General features: G+C 43.4%; 1 protein-coding gene across 4 annotated transcripts in view; it reads left to right on the forward strand.

Annotated features, from left to right (window-relative positions):
- The first annotated feature begins 485 nt into the window (after nt 1-485).
- kdm4b (lysine (K)-specific demethylase 4B) overlaps nt 486-14158 on the forward strand; it is a 579874-nt gene continuing 566201 nt past the window's right edge. For 2 of the 4 annotated variants that reach the window (XM_078555676.1, XM_078555678.1), the window contains exon 1: nt 486-667. The gene's annotated coding sequence lies outside the window, so the exon portion shown is untranslated. The remainder of the gene's footprint in view (nt 668-14158) is intronic. The other 2 variants (XM_078555677.1, XM_078555679.1) reach the window with 2 other exon arrangements.

Raw genomic sequence — 14158 nt, forward strand, 5'->3', positions numbered from 1 at the left:
AAGCCCAGAAGATGGGGCTCTGGGGTTAGATGATGGGTGGTGGGAAGAGCCAATTGCATCCATCCTGTCAACAGCAACCTTCCTCAATGCTCCCAATGACTCATCTCCACCAATGACAGCAACCTGGAGGTGGAGCTTTGCTCATCTTGGTGGAATAATATTTTGCAAGAGTATAAATCCTCCTGCCTCTTTGTAAATGTAAATAGCGGCAAGCATTTTTCACAAAAAGGGAAAAAATGTAAATTAATTCGTTAAAACAATGGCTTTGTGTTAAGATTGCGGCAGTTTGAACAAATCTGCAGGCCAATATGCGGTACTACTTTTGCAGGGCGGAGTGGTTTGCCAGTCGTGCAGCGACCGCTTTTCTCACGTATTCTCCACGCTTTGCAACCAAGCCTGATAACCGGAAGCTCCTCCGCAGGCATAGCTGGGGATTAGAATTCAGATTGACAGGTCTATTGTCCAATTACAAGATCGCACGCTCTGTCAATCAAGCCGAACCACCAATAGGGAAAGGCGACGGGGGCGGGTCTTGGTGTCGGCAGGTTAGGTTGACTTTGAGTTATCGTTTCATGTCTTTTGCGGTTTAGTGAATTTTTCCCCCCACCAGCCTCCCGGCGAGTGAGCCGTTTGCTGCCGGAGTGAGTGGTCAGCCGGCCCCTTGCGGGTGAGTAACAGTCGAGAGCGACCTCCCGTCTGTGAGCAGGGGAGGGTTGTGAGTGTGAGTGTGGGGGTGGCTGAGAGGCATGCTAAGATTAGGCCCAGAGAGGGAGAGTGTGTGGTTCACTCAGAGCCAGTGTCACCAACTGGTAGTGGGAGGTCGGGGGGGATGGGACCCTCAAGTAACAGCTTTTAACTTGCACACTCCCCATTATTGCTGTAATTATCTGCGTTTTATTTAATGGGGACTGAGGGTTCTGTCCCTCTCTTTCTCCCCCCCCCCCCCCATTATTTACTATTGTGAACACAGGAGGTTATACGTCAACCAAGAGCCTGGGCTAAAACCAGAAAATGCAGATCAGACATATCAACAGCTGAAAAGGGAACATGTCGGTTTTCATTTTGGCTGTGGATCCTTCGTCAGTCCATGGAGGGTCTACACCTAAAATGACAACCTTCCTCAGCTTTTCAGATGTTATGGGTTTGGACGAAGGATTTACACTCAAAATCGTAGCTGGTCCTATTTTCAAATCTAGTTATTGACATGTATTATTCGAGCGTTTTCAGACCTTGTTAGATTTCCAACATTGTATTTTTGTCTTTTAACTTCGTTTGAGGTAGATGGTGTAATTGGTCTCCATGCTTCCTGCTAGGGAGGGTGACCAAAAAGAATTGGCCCCGGGTGTTGCTCCTTCTCACTTTAAGCCAGTGCTGCAATCCGTGAATGTTGATTTTCTTTTTTTCCTGTGAGATTTGATGGAACTGTTGGCAGTCATACACTGATTAATGTTTCAGGCTGTAGCCAAAAGCTTAAAAAAATACAAGTAGGAGGGTAGAAGAGAGATTGTGGTGGCATGGTGACCTGAACTTAAGATGATCTTTAATAAAGATAACAATTGAAGTGAGAAATGAAAGTCCCAAGAATAAGAATTTGTTAAATGAACAACTTAGATAAAATGTGCATTACATGTACATTTCAGTTTTAAACTTGTGGGCTTGGCATGTAAGTTGCGTGACTGTTGCCATCTCTGATAAGCTTGAGTTCCTATTCAAGGATCGAACTGTGCTCTGCCAGGTCAGTTGCAAATTTGTAGATGTGGTGTCAGATTGTAAGTGGTTCAAATAGAAGATGGCTTAGTTTCTTTACAAAGCCTGAGTTAAGGTGCTTTGGTTAGGAACATATTGCAATTTGAACTATGTAAAACTCTGAAAGTTGTACCTACCATAATGTTGAAATAAGAGACTGAGTATTAATGCAAAGGTTAATGAGAGAATATTTTTTGAAAACTGTTTGTGGCTGTTAGTTGCCCATAGATTCATAGAATGGTTACAGCACAGAAGAGGCTATTCAACCCATAGTGTCCATGCTGGCTCTCTGCAAGAGCAACTCCACTGATCCCACTCTCCTTCCTTTTCCCCATAGCTCTGAAAATGTTCTAATTGTTTTGAAGGCCACTTTTGAATCTGCCTCCACTACACACTCAGGCAGTTTCTGCAAGTGTGCTGCATAAAAAAAGTTTCTTCCTCTTATGTTGCCTTTGGTTCTTTTGCCATTTACCTTAAATTGGTGTCCTCTGGTCCTCAAACCATTTGTCAATGGGAGCAATTTCTCCCTATCTACTCTGTCTAGAACCCTCAAGATTTTGAACCTTGATAAAATCTAACCTCAAACTTCTCTTCTATAAGAACAACCCCAGCTTCTCCAATCTATCCAAGTAACTGAAGTCTCTCATTCCTGGAACCATTCACGTAAAACTTCTCTGCATCCTCCCTAATGCCTTTTCATCCTTCCCATAGTGTGGTGCCCAGAAATGGGCACAATACTCCAATTGAGGCCAAACCAGTGTTTTATAAAGGTTCGCCTTAACATCCTTTTTGTAATCTATGCCTCTATAAAGCTCAGGATCCCACATGTTTATTTATCTCTGACTCATTCTGCTCTGTTACCTTCAATGATTTATGCACATATGCCCCCAGGTCCCTCTGCTCCTGCACCCTTTAGAATTGAATCCTTTATTTTATATTGCCTGTCCCCATTCTTCCTACTAAAATATATCACTTCATACTTCTCTGGATTGAATTTCATCTGCCACATGCCCACTCATTCAACCAGCCTGTTTGTGTCCTCTTGAAGCTGTAACATTTGCAATTCTCCAGTCTTCTGGCACCTTGTATCTATGGTCATAATCTTCCAATCTTCCTGTTCCTTTTCAATTTCTGCTCTTACTTCTCACAGTATCCTTGGATATCCTTGACCCTGGCACCAGTGAGACAATGTACTATCCTGAATTCATGTCTGCTGAAGCCTGTGCATTCCCCTAACTATAGAATTTCATATCACTATTGCTTTCCCAATCTTCGTGCTGCCTCCCCTGAACAGTTGAGCCACTTGGGATCATTGTTGTCACTAGGGTTCCTGTTCATTGTAATAGTGACCACGGGAAATGTTTGTGCTGTGAAATTTGAACTGTGGAAAAAAAATTCCTGGCAATGCAATTATAGGTTCTATCTTTGCAAGCACTTGGAACCTTTTAATGCTGGGGTGGACTACTGGTAGTGGTGAGAGCAACAGACCCAATGAATTAAGAGTGTAATACAAGAAGGGTGTTAGCACATTGACTGAACTGAGATATTTTTCCCTATACAACATTGGTACTAATATGTTTAGTAAGTCTGGTATTAACATTTGGTTTCTTACCCTTGTGACTGGTATGCAGTTGTGATTTGCAAACAGTGGTGGGATGTAGGCTTATGTATCCCACATTAATGTGTTACCAGTCTATGGCTGTCGGGTGATGCCATAGAACAGCTGGAGAAAGACAATTAGAAGGAGGGTTATTTCAGGGCCACGTTGGTATACAAAGTACTAACCGATATCAGAGTGCCTATTTTTCTCCTCTGGATATTATGGGAAATCCTATGGAAGAAAAGATAGTTGGTGGTGGTGGTGGTGAAGGGAGGTGTACAGGCACTGTTGCTTGTACCAATTTTTTTTATACATGTACTTCATTTTTGAATTGCTGTACTCTGCCCTCCCCCATCCTAGCTTCTGACTACCCTTTGTACTCTTGTGAAAATGCTGGCAATTCGTTAAGGCTTCCAAGTGTCATTTTAATTGATTGGCTGACTAACTTAACCTAAGTTATCAGAAAATAGATAATAAATTTATCAGAAAATGTGACCTATAATGATACAGTACAACTCTATCCTTGATTTTGTCTCTGTTACAATTGTCCTTTATTCTTTGCTCCTCGTACAAAAAATGCTGCTATAAATGCAAGATTTTACTAAAGCTATTTTAGCAACTTTTCGGTCTTGATAATATGGATTTAAAATTGTTGCTAAAAGAATGTATGGCTAAAGTGTGGCACTCAGTCACATAGACCTGGAAGGTGCCACATTTGATCCTTTCCTAGTTAAAGTGGTGGGGCTGACTTCACATCTAAGGGTTGGAAAAAGAAAAATCAACTGGTCTTCCCATTTCTGAATGTAAACCAGTGCTGAAAATTCTGATCTGTGAATGTTAAGTTAGGGCAGGGCTGGGCTTAATTCAGCTCAATGTAATGTCCTCCAAGTACAGCCAGTTGCATTTATATATCATCTTTAATATAGGAAATCATAGGCAGCTGGCAGGATTGTAATCGGACAGAAATTAGCTTTGCCAGAGGAGGAGATATTCAGAGGAGAGAGTTAAATCATGCTCAGAGGTCTGTTTTGAGCATCTTAGAGGGGAAGGGAAGCAAACAGGCTTAGTAGCAGAATTCCAGAGCTTTGAGCCTACTTACCTGAAGGCATGGCAGGCTATGGTGGGGTGAAGGAAGTGGGGAATACGCAAAAGACCAGAGTTGGAGGAAAACAGAGCTTTTGGAAGGCTTTAGAGCTGAAGGAAGGCTGAGTTAGGGAAGGGAGAGACGATTAAATTGTTTGAACATTAAAATGAGAATTTTAAATTTGAAATGCTCAGGGACCAGGAGCTAATGTATCAGCAAGCCCACATATGGTGGTTGAACAGGACTTCGTACAAGTTAGGATACAGGCAGCAGAGTTTTGAATGAACTCAAGTTTATGGAGGATTTGAGGCTGGGCAGGAGAGCATTAGAATAGTCAAATATAGAGATTGATAGATGAGAATTTCAGCATGCAGAGATGGACTAAGGTAGGAGTAGAGACAGACTCTGTAATGTAGGTGGAAACAGGCAGCCCTTGTAATGGAGAGTTTATGGTGTTGGAAGTTGAGCATGGGTCACATTTATAACTGAGGCTGCGAATAATTAGTTCCACCTGGGACAGTAACTAAAGAAGGGAATAGGATTGATGGTGAAGAAACCGAGTTGGTGTGGGGCAGGTGGGAAGGAGATGAAGACATTGATGTTAGTTTTTACAATGTATAATTGAAAGAAGTTATAGGTTCATCCACCACTGAGTGTTGGACAAACAGGGTGTCAACCCAAAGGTAGTGGAGAGTTGAGAGGTAGAAGTGGGTGGTACCAACATAACCTTGTTCTGAAGGGTAACATTTGGATGAGGAATAGAAAGGGGTTGAGGATGCCTTGGAGGGCTACAACGGTAATGGGGTGGGAAGGGAAGCCATAGAGTCATAGAGGTCTACAGCACAGAAAAAGGCCCTTCGGCCCATCGAGCCTGCGTCAATCAAACAAGTACCTAACTATTCTAATCCCATTTTCCAGCACTAGGCCCATAGCCTCGTATGCCATGGCATCACAAGTGCACATCCAAATACTCCTTAAATGTTATGAGGGTTTCTGCCTCTACCACCCTTTCAGGCAGTGAGTTCGAGATTCCCACCACCCGCTGGGTGAAAAAATTCTTCCTCACTTCTAAACCTCTTGCCCCTTGCCTTAAATCTATGCCCCCTGGTTATTGATCCCTCCACCAAAGGGAAAAGTTCCTTCCCGTCTACCCTATCTATGCCCCTCATAATCTTATACACCTCAATCATGTCCCCCCTCAATCTCCTCTGCTCCAGGGAAAATAACCCCAGTCTATCCAATCTCTCCTCGTAACTAAAACTCCCCAGCCCAGACAACATCCTGGTAAATCTCCTCTTCACTCTCTCTAGTGCAATCACATCTTTCCTATAATGCGGATTCCAGAACTGCACGCAATACTCTAGCTGTGGCTTAACCAGCGTTTTATACAGTTCCAGCATAACCTCCCTGCTCTTATATTCTATGCCTCAGCTAATAAAGGCAAGTAACCCATATGCCGCCTTAACCACCTTTATCTACCTGTCCCATTAGCTTAAGGGACCGGCGGACATGCACACCATGGTCCCTTTGATCCTTGGTACTTCCCAGGGTCCTACCATTCATCGTGTATTTCCGTGCCTTGTTTGTCCTGCCCAAGTGCATCACCTCATACTTATCCAGATTAAATTCCATTTGCCACTGATCAGCCCATCTGACCAGCCCGTCTATATCCTCCTGTAATCTAAGGCTATCCTCCTCACTATTTACCATCCTACCAATTTTTATAACATCCACGAACTTACTGATCAACCCTCCTACATTCAAGTCCAAATTGTTTATATATACCACAAACCGCAAGGGACCCAACACCGATCCCAGTGGACCCCCACTGGACACAGGCATCTAGTCACAAAAACACCCCTCGACCATCACCGTCTGCTTCCTGCCACTCAGCCGATTCTGGATCCAATTTGCCAAATAGCCTTGGATCCCATGGGCTCTTACCTTCGTTATCAAAAGCCTTGCTGAAGTCCAAGTAGACAACGTCAAATGCATTGCCCTCATCTACACACTTGGTCAGTTCTTTGAAAAATTCAATCAAATTGGTCAGACATGACCTCCCCTTAACAAAACCATGCTAACTGTCCTTGATTAATCCCTGTCTCTCCAAGTGTAGATTAATTCTGTCTCTCAGAATTGCTTCCAATAGTTTTCCCACCACTGAGGTTAGGCTGACTGGCCTGTAGTTCCCTGGTTTATTCCTTTCTTCCTTCTTAAATAACGGCACCACATTGGCTGTCCTCCAGTCCTCTAGTACCTCTCCTGTGGCCAAAGAGGTATTGAAAATTATTGCCAGCACCCCTGCTATCTCCTTCCTTGTCTCACTCAACAGCCTGGGATACATTTAATCCAGGCCTGGAGATTTAGCTACTTTTAAGCCTGCCAGACCACTTAGAATGTCTTCCCTTTCTATGCTAATTTCTTTAATATCACAGTTCTTCTGCCTGATTTCCATACCCACGTCATCCTTCTCACTTGTGAACATCGACCCACAGTATTCATTTAGAACCCTACGTCTACTTCTTCCGGCTCCACACACAAATTACCACTATGGTCCTTAATGGGCCCTACTCTTTCCCTAGTTATCCTCTTATTCTTAATGTACTTGTAAAATAACTTTGGATTTTCCTTTATTTTACCTGCCAATGCTTTTCATGCCCCCTTTTTCCTGTCCTGATTTCCTTTTTAAGATCCCCCCCCCCCTACATATTCTATACTCCTCTAGGCCTTCCGCTGTTTTGAGCCCTTGGTACCTGCCATAAGCTTCCCTTTTCTCTTTATCCAATCCTGTATATCCCTCGACATCCAGGGTTCCCTGGATTTTTTGGTCCCACCCTTTGTCTTTACTGGAATATGTTGGCCCTGTACGCTCCCTATTTCCTTCTTGAATAAGTCCCACTGCTCAGATGCAGATTTACCTAAAAGTAGCTGTTCCCAGTCCACTCTGGCCAAATCATGTCTGATCTTATTAAAATCAGCCTTCCCCCAATTTAGAACTCTGATTTCTGGCCCATCCTTGTCCTTTTCCGTAGCAATCTTGTATCTAACGGAGTTATGATCGCTATCTGCAAAATGCTCCCCCACTGACACCTCTACCACTTCCCCGGCTTAATTCCCTAAAATTAAGTCCAGGACCACCTCCTCTCTTGTAGGACCTTCTACATACTGGCTTAAAAAACTCTCCTGGATGCATTTTAAGAATTCTGCTCCCTCTCAACCTATCACACTATGACCAACCCAATTAATTTTGGTGAAGTTGAAATCACCCACTGTTACTACCCTATTATTTTTACATTTCCCTGAAATTTGCCTACATATCTGCTCTTCTATTTCTCTCCGACTGTTTGGGGCCTATAGTACACTCCCAGCAATGTGATTGCTCCTTTTTTGTTTTTCAGTTCTACCCATATGGCTTCATTTGAGGAGCCTACTAAGATGTCACCCTCCCCTTACTGCTGTAATTGATTCCTTGATCAATATTGCGATGCCTGCTCCTCTTTTACCTCCTCCCCTGTCTCGCCTGAAGACCCTATATCCTGGAATATTGAGCTGCCAACCCTGCCATTCTCTCGACCGTGTCTCTGTGACAGCAATGACATCATACTTCCATGTGTTAATTTGTGCCCTTAACTCATCTGCCTTAATTGTCAGGCTCCTTGCATTAAAATAAATACTATCCAACCTTGCCAAGCTCCCTTGTGCCTTAACTAGCCTATAATTTCTATGCCTTCCAGGCTCACTTGCTCTCTCATCTAATTTTGGCAGTGCATCTCCCCCTGCTGAACCTCCTATCAGGATCCCATCCCCCTGCCAAGTTAGTTTAAACCCTCCCCAAAAGCACTAGCAAACCTCCCCGCAAGGATGTTGGTCCCATTCTGGTTCAGGTGCAACCCGTCCACCTTGTACAGGCCCCACCGCCCCCAGAAACGGTCGCCGTGTCCCAGAAATCTAAAGCCCTCCCTCCTGCACCATCTCTCCAGCCACGCATTTATCTGGACTAACCTCCTATTTCTATACTCAGCCATTGCAGGAGATTCTCTGGCTATGATTGCACAACTAAGAGTGGAATCAGCTGATGGAAATTCTACTCAGTTGGATAATGGGGAAAAAGTGTTGGCATAGGTTAGCATGGTTGACTATGTCAAAAGCTTCAGACGGGTCAAAAACACTGAGGCAAGGTATTACACCATGGTCATGACCTCGGAGGATGCCATTTGAGACTTTGGAACAGTTTCAATGCTGTGGTGGGGTAGCAGTCAGATTGAAGAGGATCAAACATGGAGTTGTGTGACAGACTGGCACGGATTTAGAAAGTTGGGTCGTCAGCAATTTATTGGGAATAGGATCGAGAGTGCAAGATATAGGTTTTATGGACAAGAACGACAACTTATATTTAACAGAATAAATGTCTCTACGAGCTTCATAGGAGCATTTTAAAACACAGTATGACACTGAGTCACATAAGGAGTTATTGGGTCAAATGACCCAAAATTTGGTTAAACGGGTAGGTTTTAGAGAGTGTCTTTCAGGAGCAAAGTGAGGTAGAGAGATATAGTGAGGAAATTGCAAAACGTGGGGCCTAGGCAACTTAAGGCACAGCCACCAATGGTGGAGCAATTATATTTGGGAATGCACAAGAGGTCAGGATTAGAGGAATGCAGATATCTTAGTGGGTTGTGGGGCTGGAGGAGATTGCAGAGATAGGGAGGAGGGAGGCCATGGAGGGATTTGAAAACGAGGATGAGAATTTTAAAACTGCTTGACCAGGAGTCAGTGTAGATCACTGAGCAAAAGAGTGATAGATCAACGCGTCTTAGTGCGAGTAAGGACATGGGCAGCAAAGTTTTGGATGATCCCAAGCCTACGGGGGGGGTAGAATGTGGGAAATCAGCCAGCAGTGCAGTGGACTAGTGAAGTCCAGAGTTAATAAAGGTATGATAGAGGGTTTTAGCAGCACATGAGCTGAGGCAAGGGTGAACTTGGATGATGTTACTGAGGTGGGAATAGGTGGCCTTGGTGATGGTGTGAATATGTGATCAGAAGCTCACCTCAAGGTCAATATGATATCAAGGTTGTGAACATTCTAGTTTAAGCTCAGACAGTTGCCAGGGAGAAGGATGGAGTTGGTAGCTAGGGAGAGGAGTTTGGAGCAGGGACTGAATATGAAGGCTTCAGCCTTCCCAATATTTAATCAGAGGAAATTTCTGCTCAACTAGTGCTGGATGTTGGATAAACAGTTTGATAATTTAGCATCAGTGGAGGAGCTAGAGATGGTGGTGAAGTAGAGCTGGGTGTCATCAGTGAACATGTGAGAACTAATGATGTGGTCTTGGATGATGTTGCCTAGGGCAGCATGTGGGTGAGAAATAGGAGGGGCCAAGAATACATCCTTGGGGGACACCAGAGGTAATGGTAAGGGAGTGGGAGGCGAAGCCATTGCAAGTGGCACTCTGGCTATGATTAGATAGATAAGAATTGAACCAGGTGTGTGCATTTTCACTGAACTGGAAGACATTGGAGAGGCATTGGAGGAGAGTGGTGTGGCCAACCATGTCAAAGCTGCAAACGGGTTGAGAAGGGCGAGGAAGGATAGTTACAATTGTCACAGTCACACAGGGTGTCATTTGTAACTTTGGTAAGAAACGTTTCAGTACTGTGGCAGGGACAGAAGCCTGACTGGAGGGATTTAAATATGGAGTTCCAGGAAAGATGTATGTGATTATGGGAGAGGACAGCATGTTCAAAGACTTTGGAGAGGAAAGGTAGGTTGCACATGGGGTGTTAGTTTGCAAGGACGGTGGGGTCAAGATTGGCTTTTTGAGGAGAGGGCTGATGGCAACAGATTTTAAAGGAGGGAGGGACAGCATCTGAAGAGAGAGGACTGTTACCAATAACTATGACAATCTATGATTCACTATTAGCTAGCATGAGGACCAGAGGGGAAGTTGGGTGGTCAGTGGGTATAGGATAGAGGGAGCTCAGAGAGGGCATGAGTGGAGAAATGAAAGAAAGATGAATTCATGGCTAGGATGGGGGAAAGCTTGACTTGGGGATGGTGGCCAAGAGGAAGGAGGGATGTAGAGAGACAACTGAATGGATGATCATGAAATTCATAACAAAGAAGTACATGAGCTCCTTGAACTTGTTGGAAGTGAGGTTGGAGGGGGAGAATGATTTAAGGAGACATTTGGTCGTGGAACAAGGAAGACCTGGGTAATCTTTTCATTCCAGGGTGACCTTGGAGTAGTGACTAGTTTCTGCAGAGGAGAACAGGAGCTGATCATACTCAATGTTGTTCAGCCAGATCTAGTGATGAATGGTTAAACCTGCTTTGCACCGGCTACGTTCAAGTCTTCACCCCTTGGACCTGCGGGAGTGAAGATGGGGGCTGTAATAGGTTGGGAGAGAGTAAAGATTTTACTGGGGATGAGGACATCACATACAGAGGTGAGTGATTGAGCAGATGGACAGCTGCAGGAATACAGTAATGGGTTTCAATAACAAGCAGCATTTACTGTTGGGTTTATTCATGAAGGATGGGTAATTGGGTTCGATTCTGAAGGGCTGCTGTTCCTTTGGATTTACTCCAGCAAAGCCAACGCATTTGGAGGAGAGGGAGAGACCGAAGAATGGTTACAACACAGTCGGTGGCCATTCAGCCCATCATGTCCTTGCTGGCTTGCTGCAAGAACAACTCAGCTAATCCCACTCCCCAACTTTTCCCATAACCCTGCTTACCTTTTTTCATCAGACAATTATCCAGTAACCTTTTGAAAGCCATGGTTGAATCTGCCTCCACCTTGCTCTCAGGCTGTGCATTCTAGATCCTAACCACTTGGTGTATTTAAGAGATTTCCTCAGGTCATCGTTGGTCTTTTTGCCATTCACCTTGTATCAGTGTCATCTAATTCTGCCCCTTTATAGCAATTGGAACAGTTTTTCTCTAGCTACTCTCTCCAGACATCTCATGATTTTGAACACCTCGATCAAATCTCTTCTCAACCTTCCCCTATCTAAGGAGAACAACCCCAACTTCGCCAGTCTATCCTCGTAACTGAAGCCTCTCATCCTTGGAACCATTCTTGTAAATATAACCTGCGCCCTCTTCAATCCTTCACATCTTTCTCAAAGTTTGGTGCCTAGGATTGGAAACAGTATTCTAGTTCAGGCTGAACCAGTGTTTTATAACTTTGGAGTTATAAAACCAAGTTCCATTCTTATCTATCTAATCATAGCCAGAATGTTACCGTAACTTCCTTCTCTTTCATTCCCTACCTCTATTTATAAAGCCCAAGATCCGGTATCACTTTCTCAACTTTCCCTGCCACCTTCAGTGATTTGTTCACATATGTTCCCTGGTCCCTCTGTCCCTGCACCCCTTTTAGAATTGTAACCTTTATTTTATGCATCTCCTCATTATTTCTACCAAAATGTAACACTTCATACTTCTCTGCATTAAATTTCATTTGTTATGTGCCTGCCTTCCACCTGTCTGCCTGTGACCCCTTGAAGAGTATCACTGTCCTCACAGTTCACAATACTTCCAATTTTTGTTTTCTGCAAATTTTCAAACCGTGCCCTGTACACCCAAGTCAAGGTCATTAATATAGATCAAGAAGAGCAGTGGTCATAGTACTGACCGAGGAATCCTACTATGTACTGTCTTCCAGTCTGAGAAAAAATGTTCACTGATAATCTCTGTTGCCTGTCACTCAGCTTTCATATAACTTTGATAACTCCGTATCCACTGTATCTTTTATTCCTTGGGGAGAGGTCTAAGGCACAGGGAAATATCTTAAAGGTTGATATGTTGGAGCATTTTTAATGGATATCAGCAAAGTTTGCTTGTTTTGAAAAAGAAAGCAATCTCTGATGATTGCAGGACTTTTGTCTCTTTTAACCTTCGACTTGTTTGTTTCCCTTCTGTGGATTCTCGAATTGAACACAGAAGGTAGTATTGGAAAAATCTGGCGATGAAATGTTGTTATGATTTCAAAACTCCATTCTTTGACATATTTGTAAAAATGAATTCAGCTTGATTCCTGGGGTGTAAGGGTATTGTCCTATGAGGAGAAATTGAGCATATTAGGTCCATATTCCCCAGAGGTTAGGAGAATGAGAGGTGAGCTAATTTCTCCAAATGAAGGTATTCCTTGTGGGGATATTGTTTCCACAGGTGTTACTTACATTCCAGTGCCATGCCCAGTTATGGAAGCTTTGATGGCGAGAATCAGAAGGTTCAATCAGAAGAAAAGGCACCACCACAGAGCTCAAATCTTAGCCACATGGGAGTTGTTGAATGTCAGTTTAATTTTTCCTTCCTAATGTAAGGTACTAAAGCCCCTTGTTAAACCCGTGTTACTATTCTAGCTTAAGTTAGCTCAACATAGTCTGGGGATTGATCCTGGGAGTATTTTGAGTGTAAACTTGCTAACACATGGGAGTTGCACATTCTTCCCAGTTCTGTGGCAACAATTGACTCTATCTGGAACATTTAATTAACATTGAAATTCACATGTTATAAAACAGAATGCAGTTTGTACTGCACATGTTAAAGATCTGAAGCAAAAACAGAAAATGCTGGAAAGACAATAATAGAGGCAGTCAGTTTCTGAACTATTCTGGAGAACTGTATGCACCTGAAACACACACTTCTGCTCCCTCCATGTATGCTGCTTGACCTGCTGTATATTTCCAGAATTTTTAGTTTAATTGCAAGATCTACTGTAGAATGTAACCTAGATGTTAAGGTTGTGAAATGAGTTTTAGTAACCAATCATTTGTACATGACCTGATAAAATTGCGAGCTGAACAGAAACACTATTCGTTTGGTTAGAGAGCCAGTGAAAATTATTTCACAATGTAGGAAATAATTTTGCTTTTAGAAAATAAGCCTAAGTATTCCACTGGCTGGACATTATTGAGTACTCCACTATTAGCATAGATCTGTGATGGATCAGTAACCTACTACAACAACTTACATTAAAGGCACTATATAAATATAACAAAACATCCCAAGACACTTCACATGAGCATTATAAAACAAAGTTTGACACTGAGCCACATAAGGAGATATTAGGACAGGTGACCAAAACCATGGTCAAAGAGGTAAGTTTTAAGGAGTGTCTTAAAGGAGGAAAGTGAGATAGAGAGATGTAGGGAGGGAATTCCAGAGGTGGGGCGAAGGCAACTCGAGCCATGGCTACCAGTAGTGGAGCAATTAAAATTTGGATCCACAAGAGGCCGGAATTAGATGAGCGCTGAAGGAGATCACAGAGATAGAGAGGGCCGAGGCCATGGAGAGATTTGAAAACCAGGATGAGAATTTTAAAATTTGCTTGACTGGGAGCCAGTGTAAGTCAGCACCCATGGGTGATAGGAGAATGGGACTTGCCGTGAGTTAAGACATGGGCAGCAGAGTTTTAGATTACCTCAAGCTTACGGGGGCTAGAATGTGGGACACCAGCCAGGTGTGTTGGAATAGTTGATTCTCGAGGTAACAAAGGCGTGAATGAGGATTTCAGTAGCAGATGAGCTGAGACGGGCGATTTAAAAAAAAAAATTCATTTATGGGATGTGGGTATTGCTGGCTAGGCCAGCATTTATTGCCTATCCCTAATTGCCCTTAAGGTGGTGGTGAGCTGCCTTCTTGAACCATTGCAGCCCATGTGGTGTCAGTACATCCACAGTGCTGTTAGGGAGGGAGTTCCAGGATTTTAACCCAGTGA

The sequence above is a fragment of the Cetorhinus maximus genome, chromosome 13, assembly GCF_964194155.1.
Source record: "Cetorhinus maximus chromosome 13, sCetMax3.hap1.1, whole genome shotgun sequence".
Taxonomy (NCBI): domain Eukaryota; kingdom Metazoa; phylum Chordata; class Chondrichthyes; order Lamniformes; family Cetorhinidae; genus Cetorhinus; species Cetorhinus maximus.